This window comes from Bidens hawaiensis, unplaced genomic scaffold (assembly GCF_021521415.1).
Source record: "Bidens hawaiensis isolate Kalapana, Puna unplaced genomic scaffold, B.hawaiensis_p1.1 tig00027065_1, whole genome shotgun sequence".
In the NCBI taxonomy this organism is placed as follows: Eukaryota; Viridiplantae; Streptophyta; class Magnoliopsida; order Asterales; family Asteraceae; genus Bidens; species Bidens hawaiensis.
Window position 1 is genome coordinate 174,047 of NW_027494360.1, and position 11,894 is coordinate 185,940.

The window sequence follows — 11,894 nt, forward strand, 5'->3', positions numbered from 1 at the left end:
AATGCCTCCATATCTTAAGAGCATGCACTACAGCTGCTAACTCCAGATCATGCGTCGGATAATTACTTTCATGGACCTTCAACTGTCTAGACGCGTAAGCTATCACCTTCCCCCGTTGCATCAACACGCAACCTAACCCTTGATGCGAGGCATCAGCACAAACAACGAAATCCTCGTCGCCATCGGGCAAAGTAAGGATTGGAGCTTGCGTGAGCCTTTCTTCAATTCTTCAAAGGCTTCTTCCTAAAACTTTCCCCAACTGAAAACTATCGACTTTCGGGTCATACCGGTCAGCGGTGCGGCTATCTTGGAGAAACCTTCGATGAATCTCCTATAGTAGCCAGCTAACCCTAGGAAACTTCGTATATCAGTCGGATTCTGCGGAGTCTTCCAATTCGTTATCGCTTCAATCTTAGCTGGGTCCACGGTAATCCCTTCAGGATTAATCACGTGACCTAAAAATTGCACTTCTCTTAACCAGAACGCGCACTTCGAAAACTTGGCATACAACTTCTCTTTCTTCAGAGTCTCCAATACCTCTCTCAGATGCTCAGCATGTTCAGACTCGTTCTTTGAATAAATCAATATATCGTCAATGAAGACGATAACCGACTTATCCAACATCGGCCGACACACCCTATTCATCATGTCCATAAATGCTGCAGGAGCATTTGTTAGACCAAATGACATTACGAGGAACTCGTAGTATCCATACCGCGTTCGGAACGCTGTCTTAGGGATGTCTGCCTCCTTCACCTTCAGCTGATGGTAGCCTGATCTGAGATCTATTCGTGAGAACCAACTTGAACCTTGCAGTTGGTCAAACAGATCATCAATCCTTGGCAACGGATATCTATTCTTTACCGTAAGCTTATTCAACTCACGATAGTCTATGCACATTCTCATACTTCCATCCTTCTTCTTCACGAACAAAACTGGTGCGCCCCACGGGGAAACACTCGGTCTTATGAAACCTTTGTCGAGGAGTTCTTGCAGTTGTGACATCAATTCTTTCATCTCGGACGGTGCTAGACGGTAAGGCGCTTTCGCGACAGGTTGGGCTCCTGGTATTAAATCTATCTGAAATTCTATCTCTCGCTCTGGTGGCAACCCCGGAAGATCCTCAGGGAATACTTCTGGGTAGTCGCACACAATAGGAACATCTTTCATTTCTTTCGTCTCGGCCGTAGCGTTGACGACATACGCCAGGTAGGCACAACACCCTCGCCTTAGCAAACCCTCGGCTTTTATCATCGAAATGACATTAAGCCCAGAACTTTCCTTATCACCATAGACCGTTACCGCGCTACCATCCAATGACTTTAACCTTATAATCCTACTCTTACATACTATCTGAGCCTCAAACTCAGACAACCAATCCATTCCCAAGACTACATCGAACCCCCCTAAGGTCATAACATACAAAGTAACAGGGAACTCATGTCCATCCAATTCTATCCTACAGTCCTTAACCATTTTCATTATTTTAACCGAAGTGTCACTAGCAGTTTCTACTATAAGGGTCTCAGACACTCGGCAACATTTCATTTTAGCTAGTTTACTAAATGGTGTGGCTACGAAACTTTTGTTTGCGCCCGAATCAAATAATACAGTAGCGGAAACACCTTTCACTAGAAACGTACCTGTGACAACATCTGGAATCTGCTTGGCTTGCTCTTGGGTCAGCATGTAGGCTCTAGTTCTTGGCCTAGCTTGATCGGCATTTTTCCTTCCACTACCTCCAGCTTCACTCTCGGTACACTCCCTAGCAAAGTGACCTGTCTTACCACACTTGTAGCATGCAGGCTTAGAACTGCACTCATGAGCATAATGACCTGCCTTCCCACACTTGTAGCAAACATTCGACCCAAATCTACATTCTCCGGCATGAATCTTTCCACACTTATGACATGTATCCGAACCCTTTCCCCACCTACACTCACCACTGTGTGCCTTGCCACAGGTCTTACATGACCTGTTCTCCCAAACTCTCGGCTGCTTGTTCTTAGGGTTCCACATCTGGGTACCGGGTCGTTTAGCAGGAGCGACCCATTTCTTTTCTTTCTTCTCGTCTCCCACCACCACATCATCCGCAGTCAAGTCTGCATAGACCATTTCTGCGAGTTCGACAGCAGAATCGAAAGTAGCAGGTTTACTTGTCCTGACTAACATGCGGACTCTCTGTGGTAATCCCCTCACGTAACACTTGATCCTTTTAGCCTCACTGTTGACCATATCGGGCACCAACCTAGACATTCGATTGAACTCGGTGGTGTACTCACGATGTGTCATTGTTCCAGTTTTCAAGTTTAGGAACTTCATCTCCGCCCTTTCAACCTCGGCGTCAGCACAGAACTTCATCATCACTAACTCCTTCAGATCGTCCCATTTCATCTCCTTAATCTCTTCACGGGTCTTCCTCTGCTCCACACTCTCCCACCAATACATAGCCTCATCCTCGAATGATTGAGTAGCATAACCTACCGCTTGATCGGGACGGCACTCGCTAATGCGGATAACCTTATCCATGGCGGTTATCCACTGAAGAGTAGCGATTGCGTCTCCTAAACCAGTCAGCTTAGGCGGGTCACAACCTTTGAAGGACTTATAGTTGCAACCGCCTCGGCCCCTCTTCCTATCATCATCTTTCACAGACCTTACCTCACTTGAGTCACCCCTTTCCCTCTCGTCATCCTCTCTACCATTACCACCGGCCCCTTCAACAGTTCTTTCTCGACTTCCAGCAGACCTTCCCGGGGTAATATTCTTCACAGCAGTGGCTACAGCTTGAACAATAGCTGCTTGAATTGCAGGATCCAGTTGAACTCCTTCATTGTTTTCCGGGTTCCTTCCCGCTGCGCTTCCTTCAGCTTCAGTGTTGGAAGCGGTCTCAACCGAAGGTTGCTGGACACGACGAGGCCTGCCGCGTCATCCAGTGCGACCTCCAGCTCCAACAATGTCTCCGGCTCCAGCCATCGTATTCTAAAAGGGAAAACACAAACATCATCATTCAAGAAACTATTTAGTACAAGGATAGCAAGGCTAACAGGTAATAACAGTGGCCAGCTGTGACTAGCTGATCACATTGCTTTCCGTGTCCTATACACTTCCCTTTATGAGTCTATTTGTGCTGGTTCCACTTAAGCAATTAGTCAAATCAACAATCAATTATTCCTATCCCTTTTGTTCACATATATTTTCTTTCTCATTAACATATATCATTTAATCATACAATTTACCTTTACTAATCTTGCTTGAGCGACACATGGCATTCTTGGACTGGCATCTTCTTTCATTTCTTACTTATATCCCATACTCTGTTCGAGTCTAAGCATGTGGGATGCTTAAATCTCTCGAACTTTGTTCTGATACCAACTTGTAAGGCCCCATTACCGGTAACCCTACTTTCGTGTTGGATTTACTCATAAACACAGTTCTAACATCAGAGTTAATTAAAACATTTATGCGGAATATAAAACTTTCATTAAACATTACATAATTCATAACTTGTCTCAAAACATCCTTTGTCTTTCACATTAAAGCATTAAAATTAGAACATCATAAGTCTTCAGATGCCAGACTCTTGTTCAGTGCCACGTGTCTCCTCAAGCGAGCTGCCTCATCCTACTCACCTGCGTGCATACTAAAAGTCAGCTACGCTGAGTGAGTTCTAGATAATCACATAATCATACCATTCACATAACATTATATTCTTTCATTCATACTTTCATACTTCCTTACTTTCTTACTTTCATACTTTCTTTTGTATTAACTTACTTTCATATCTTACGTTATAAAGAGCATTACGCCCTACATTCCTCGAGTATTATTAGGGCTCGGTACCCTCCTTCCTTGAGTATTATTAGGGCTCGGTACCCTCCTTCCTCGAGTATTATTAGGGCTCGGTACCCTCTTTCCACGAGTATTATTAGGGCTCGGTTTCCCTCTTTCCACGAGTATTATTAGGGCTCGGTTTCCCTCTTTCCTCGAATATTAGCAGGGTTCGGTTCCCTAGTTCTCGAATATTAGTAGGGTTCGATTCCCTCTTCGTAACCATACAACCATACATCGTACCTCGAGTATTATTAGGGCTAGGTACCCTTTTCGTAACCATACAACCATCCTTTCCTTCTTTTATTAACTTTATCACATTCATACACATAAGCATACATATTATACTTACCTTAACTTAGCGTTACAACCTGACAGTACGTGCAATATCCGAAGATCGTTCACGTACCATCAAGCAATCATTCATACATTTCACATTATCCACATAAGGCATACACTTATCTCTTAGGATAAGTGTATTAACAAACATATTGAGTATGCACACAGCCCAGAAAACGTAACACATAAATGGGGCTAGAAACTCACCTGAAGATATTTTGGGATTTTGGGGGTATTTATATCCCTGAAATCCCATTCTCATTTAACCCATCTCAATTAATCCAAGTCCAAGACTCGCTCCTTCCCCGACATTAATCAATTACGCGAAATCACTAAACATAACTTCCTTTATTCATCATTAAAATTTTAGGATGTTACACTTCTATTAGAAATTTAAATTAAAATCATCATTATAACTTACTTTTAATTTTAATGTTATTGAAAATATAGTAAGTTGTTGATTAAATACGGAATTTGAAATAAACCATTTCGAATTTATTTTTAAACTTCAAATTTTAAATAGTCACTATAATTGCTTAATTTATGTTTAATAGTCATAACATATTTAAACCCGATTAAATACTGAATTTTACAAATAAAATAAAAACTTTTAAAGTTTTCCATAATCTTCAATCTCAAGAAGTTTTCCATTTTCTTATATTTGACCATTTTTATTATGCCTAAATGTCAAAATTAATGTCTAAAATAAACCCCCGATTATAATATTTCAAAAATAAAAAAACTTTTCCATAATTTTTTGAAGTTAAGTAATTAACCATTTTTTTATATTTTGTAATTATTTCAAAACGGGTTGTTCTAATTTTAAAAGAGTATCAAATTTGTTCGGTATGAATTCGTGCCGTCACAAGTTATTTTTAAGTTATACTATTTTTTTAACTAAAAAGACATGCTCATTTTTCATATATAAATCATTTTGTAACCAAATTTGAAAAAATATGAATATTCAAATTAAACCTAAACTGGCACACTTTAATATTCAAATTTAATATTTAGATTTAGACAAAACTGACATCATAATTAATTCGATCACTTCCTTACAAATTTTATCTAAATCATCTATAAATAAAAGCCGTGTAATAATTTTGTCAAACAACTTCTATTATTAACCATATGATAATATGATGACTATCTCTATATAATTCTTATCATAAAATTCATTCTTTCATTCTAAATATGTATATAGAGATTTATGATTTGGTTATAAGTTTGTGAATTATATTTGGACCTTTATTTCTCTTATTAACAACACATTGAATTTGATTTTGTGGTGATTTTAGTTTTCTTCTTTGCAAGTATAAAAAGTTACAACAGATTTCTTTCTATTTCGATGATTGTTTAATAAACAATACTTTATGACTTCATATATCATGATGTATGTAAGGCCCCGTTACCGGTGCCCTACTTTGGATGTTGGAGTTACTCATAAGCACAGTTCTAAATATCAAAGTTAATTAAAACTTTACGCAGAATATAAAACTTCAACCATAAAACGTTACATAACTTTCAAATCTTGTCTTATCCAACATTCATAGTTATTTAAAAACAAATCATAGTCTTTGAAACATCATAACACTTCCTTGAGACGCCAGTGTCTTCAATTCGATGCCATGTGTCCTCATCAAGCGAACTGCCTCATTCTACTCACCTGTGTGCATACTAAAAGTCGGCTACGCTGAGTGAGTTCTAGTTAATCACACATAATACAATACATACACTTACCTGCAATTATGAATCCGAAGATACATAATAATTACCTTACTAATTTACTTTCATTACATAAGTTCACACATACGTTCGTACTTTGTTACTTTCATACTATATATATTACTGTCCTTTTCTATCTCGGATATTATTAGGGTCCGATCCTTTCTCTTTCTATCTCATATATTATTAGGGTCTGGTCCCTCTTTCCTTTGTCTATCTCAGATATTATTAGGGTCTGATCCCTTTCTTGTCTATCTCAGATATTATTAGGGTCTGGTCCATTTTTACTTATCTATCTCAGATATTATTAGGGTTTGATCCCTTCTTCTCTATCTCATATATTATTTGGGTCTGGTCCCTCTTTCTTCATATTCGTACATATTGTCTTTACATACCCATAACATACATACTCTCTTTAATCATACATATTCATATATTGTACATATATCTATCATACACATTCATCTATCATAAACATACCTCCCTTGTTAGCATGTGCAATATCCGAAGATCGTTCACATACCGACAAGTTTTTATTCACATTTAAGATATACATACATAACATATAAACCATATAAGGCATACACTTACCAGTTAAGGTAAGTGAATTAACTATCACATCGAGTATGCACACAGCCTCGAAAACATAACAAGGAAATGGGGCTAGAAACTCACCTAGATTCTGTTTCTCTCTCGGTTAATAGTTAATCATTTCTTTAGTTGAGCTCTGCTAACTGTATATAAGTTATACGTATCAAAACTCGTCCTATCATATCAGATTACTTTTACTTAGTGTTAAGCGAACTTAGTGTTAATCGAACTTAGTGTTAAGCGAACTTAGTATTAAGCGAATTTAACATTAAACGAACATAACATTAAACGAACTTATTATCCAAGCGAACTTATCATTTAAGCGAACTTATCTTTTAAGCGAACTTAATTTAAGCAGACTTAAACATTAAGCGAACTTTAGCTTTAGGCGAACTTAACTTGGCGAAGTTGCCCAGCAGCTGCCACTGCTCGATCTTAACCCCCAAAATCATCTCCGTTTCATCGTGAAATTCTTGGATATGATATTAACCAAACCCGTGATCATTCCCATGGTCTTTTCGGGTAAAACTTGGCCCGAAAAAGCATAAAGTGTGGACCTTTAAGCTTAAAAACGTTCAATACTAGATCTAAGGTTTATTTTAAACGAGCCGTTCTTAACCATGAGGACGTTAAGTCCATTTTAATCTTCAAGTTTGCAACTTTACAATTTGTCTAGACCCGATCTATCATCCTACCAATTTTCATGTAAATCCGTTTATGAAACTAAACTTTTTTAACAAAAACGTACCTTTGAGGTTTTTGTTTGAAATCACTCGAGATGCTCAAAACCATATCAAACGAACTCCGATTTGAGTGATTCAAGCGGCCACGGAACTGTCTCGTCCTGATCTACAAACCCATCAGCTCACCTTAGCCGGAAACCATCGCTACAGTCGCCGGAACAGCTGAACAGTTGTCGGAATCTTCACTTTTGAGCTGCTATGGTTTTGCTGATAACAATCGGATATCCCGACTTCTGATCGAAGATCTAATCGGTGGAAATCTTCGTTTATATACCATTAACACTCAGTTAAAATTTGAGACCGATCCGACGGCTAGATCTCCGGGAATCTTTGTGTCTTTGTGGGTGGTTTTCTCAAAAACGGGAATTGGGTTAAGTGTGTGTTTTGATGATGTAGGCTATGGTGTGGAGATGTATGAAAATGGAAAGGATTAGGGTTTTAAGAGGTATTTATACTCCCTTAAGCCCATGGACCTTAGGCCTATATTTCCTTTTTTGTCCATAATTAATTCCATCTAATTAGCCTATTTATCATTCCATCTTTATTATTTTATTTCTTTACTAACTTAAGTAAACTTTAACATCTTAAATAAATAATGTATTAATTATTTATTTTTAGAATTTTCGGGATGTTACAATGTAGTTTTTATTGATATATCTTTTTGGCTTCATGTTTTAAGTTAGAAAGATGTTTTAAGTTGGCATTTTACTTTGTTTGTTGTTGATGTTATTTTGTTTTAATAAAAACAACAACGTAATACATTCTAATGAAATGTAAAATTATTTGTTCTTATAAATATTACACTATCAATTCATTATTATTATTATTATTATCATTGTCGTCATATATATTTATATACAATTTTTAACCGTATGATACATAGGTTACTAGCCATTGAAAGATATTGAAATTTTACATTATTGTTTGAGTCTTTGTCTCCAATTTTTCCAACGTTATAGAAAGACATTTTTTAATACGTGACAACATTTTGTTATAAAAATAATTTTTACACACATAAAATGTATAATAATATTGGTATGAATGTTACGTTTTAAAATAAATCAAACACCAAGGTTTGGTTTGCAAATTAAAATTTATAATTAATTGTGTATAAATATATCAAAAACTTATTATAAAAATCATAATAAAAATTATTATATAATATAACTCAATTTACGTATTACATGTAATATTTTTTTTTACTTTTATTATAACTTTCATCCGTGTGTAACACGGGCTTTCATTATTAAACATCTTATTATTTTTATGGCATATTTAATTTAGATGATATTGTTTTTTTAAATTTTTAGGTGGTGAAGCAAAATGAGTTTCTTTTGTTAGAATATATGAAGAAGTTGATGGTGGTTTAATATGAAAGAACTAGCTTTTGAACCCGTTTATTACACGGGATTTGTCAAATGATAAAAGTAAATATGGTTAGTTATTTCAATTGTGATTCTCAAAATACTTATAAATTAATTTAAAGTAGAGTTAATGGAAAAAACAAACGGGTTAACGGAAAGTATTAAAATAACATGATTTTAATGGAAACGTCAGATGTTGATATGCAAGAAATTTAAAAATGTACTAAAGTTGTGTAGTTGGTCAAACCTCAGGGATGAAAATGACACTTAATTCAATAATGAATAAAAACCACACTATGTTATAACCCACTTGACAAAATGGTTTTGACCCATAACCCGTTAATAGCTAGAATGAATGAGATGAGAGATTAGAAATTAGGAGAAATGTAAGCTTGACACCTAAGCTTCAACATTTTCTTTTATTAGTATAGTAAGATATGTTTAGGTCTTTTGTTGATGTTTTTTGGTAGTTTGGTGTACACTAACTTATTGTAACTTTAAATTTTTGATATCTAGACATTGTAAATAGCTAGCGTTTTGGTCCGAAAGTTAAATAAGTTTTGTGTTGCTTGAATTTGTTGTTTAAATTTAATACGTTTGTTGACATTTTTTCCACCAGTGTGTAACACGGGCCTAAACCCTAGTTAAATATTATAATTTTACAACGCATGCAATAAAATAATTTAGTGCTTCTTATTGAGATGCGAGTGCATGGAAGGAAAGACAACCTACGGATCTTATATATGTATAAGCACAACTTATTTGAAGATACAATGAATGCATAGAAGGAAAGACTACCGCTTGCAAACTTCATCAATTACTTGAAGTTATATTCATCTAATTTCAAATTTATTTTTAAGACTAGGTTAGTTACCCGTGTAGCACATGGGTTAGAATAAATAAATTTATTTAAATAATAACACAATATAAAATACAAAAAATATGTTAAAAAATAAAAATAAATATTATATGGGGGAATAAATTACACATTGCACAATATGGAAATAAAAAGTTATTAAAAAATCATAAATCTCTAAATATTTCTTTGTACACAATACTTGTAGTTTTATTTATAACTTTATTTTCTATATAAAAACATAGTAGTTTCACATTGTTTCTGTTTATAACTCTAAATAATGCAACACATAACTATCATGAGTTAAAATAAATTTTCTCAAAAAAGCCAATCATCTATAATAATTGACCTTAACTTTTATTAATTTTTAATGCAAAACAAAAATAAAGTAAAAATTTGTAAGGCCCCGTTACCGGTACCCTACATTAGACGTTGGATTTACTCATAAACACAGTTCTAAATATCATAGTTAATTAAAACTTTCGCGGAATAATATTAAAAGTCAACCATTCATTACAAACGTTCATAACTTATCTTTTTAAAACATAACATAACATATAATATCAAACATCATAACAGATCTTCAGATGCCAGTCTCTTTCAATCCTGCCATGTGTCTCCTTCAAGCTAACTGTTGCAATCTACTCACCTGCGTGCATACTAAAAGTCAGCTACGCTGAGTGATTTCTAGTAAATCAGGTAATATACAATACATTCACATGTTTATACATACGCATCCGAAGATACATATTATATAACCTGCTTACCCTTCTTTCATACATGTACTATCATATACTTTCTTTCTTTCATTCTTTTCTTTTCTTTCATACTTTTATATTAAACCTTACTTTACATAATTCTACGTTATAAAGAGCATTACGCCCTACTGCCTCAAGTATTATTAGGGCCCGGTTCCCTTTCTACCTCGAGTATTATTAGGGCTCGGTTCCGTTTCTGCCTCGAATATTATTAGGGCTCGGTTCCCTTTTCTGCCTCGAGTATTATTAGGGCTCGTTTCCCTTTCTGCCTCGAGTATTATTAGGGCTCGGTTCCCTTTATTCCATACAACCATACCATACTTGTCTATATATTCATAATCAGAACTTTCATACATGCATACATCATTCATACATTATAAATAACAATCATATCTTTAAACTACCACCTGGCGGTACATGCAATATCTGAAGATCGTTCATGCACCGTCAAGCATTCAATCATACATAATCAAACACGACATACACTTACCACTTAAGGTAAGTGTATTAACTAATCACATCGAGTATGCACACAGCCCCGAAAACATAACAAGGAATGGGGCTAGAAACTCACCTGAATCCTGTTTCGTTCTCCGTTTATTGTTATTCCTTTCCTTAACTGAGCTCGGCTGACTGTACATTAATTATACGTATCAATATATATCATATCCATATCTTATTTCTGGTTTAGTTATAACCCTCAACGGGCAGGAGTCCGAGGGCAGCGCCCCTGGCAGCGGGGTTCTAGGGTGGCAGCCCATAACAGGGTCCAAGGGGTCGAGCTGCCAGGTCAGCTTGGAAAACTTTTATTTCAATTAACTGTCTTAACACATTTTTCATTAGAAATCTTAAATTATTATTTTATTCTCTAACTCACTCGCTATAATGAATTAGCTTGATTCTTTAACTGATTTGTTATTAAACACGATCTGATTCGTTAGCTTAACATGGTCTGGTTCGTTATCCTAGGTCGTCATCTTGTCAACACATGGTTCGTCATTCCGATTCGATATCTGAACATGACTTGATTCTTTATTTTGATTCGTTACCTTAGCATAGCGAATGAGCATATAATGAATTACCAGATTCGTTATCTTATTTATCGAGTGGATAGATAATGAATTAAAGGCTCATTCGTTATCAAGTCACACGAATGTGTCCCATTCGTTATGAGCGTGTAACGAATGATCAATCATAACGAACTATTAATAGTTCTTATCCAGATCTTTGACTCAAGGGTCAAAGTCAAAATCGTCAAGAACATACGTAGTCAACCTTCATCAGAATTGCAATAAACCTTCGATTATCAACGAAACAACACAAATTTGGTACCATTGAACTCGTAATCCTAGCGCCTACAAACCCCAATCAACTAATCCGTTAATCAGTACGTTTTTACAGGTGCGATAGGTCCATTTCATACCCGGTTCTTTAGGTTAACAATTAACATATCAAACATTAATGAATTTTGTTGAGAATCATTGCGTTTGATTCATTTTTACCAGTTATAGACAGATCTAAGATTACTTTAACGAATCTGAACTTAAATGAACAAGTTCTCGTTATAAATGTACCTTAAACGAGTCGGTTGACGAACACGGTCTAGTCTTGATGGTGTTTTGGTTCGTCACAACGTTCTAGCACCAACGGGTTCGGGTTTCCACCTTCGGATTTTGGGCCGGGTTAT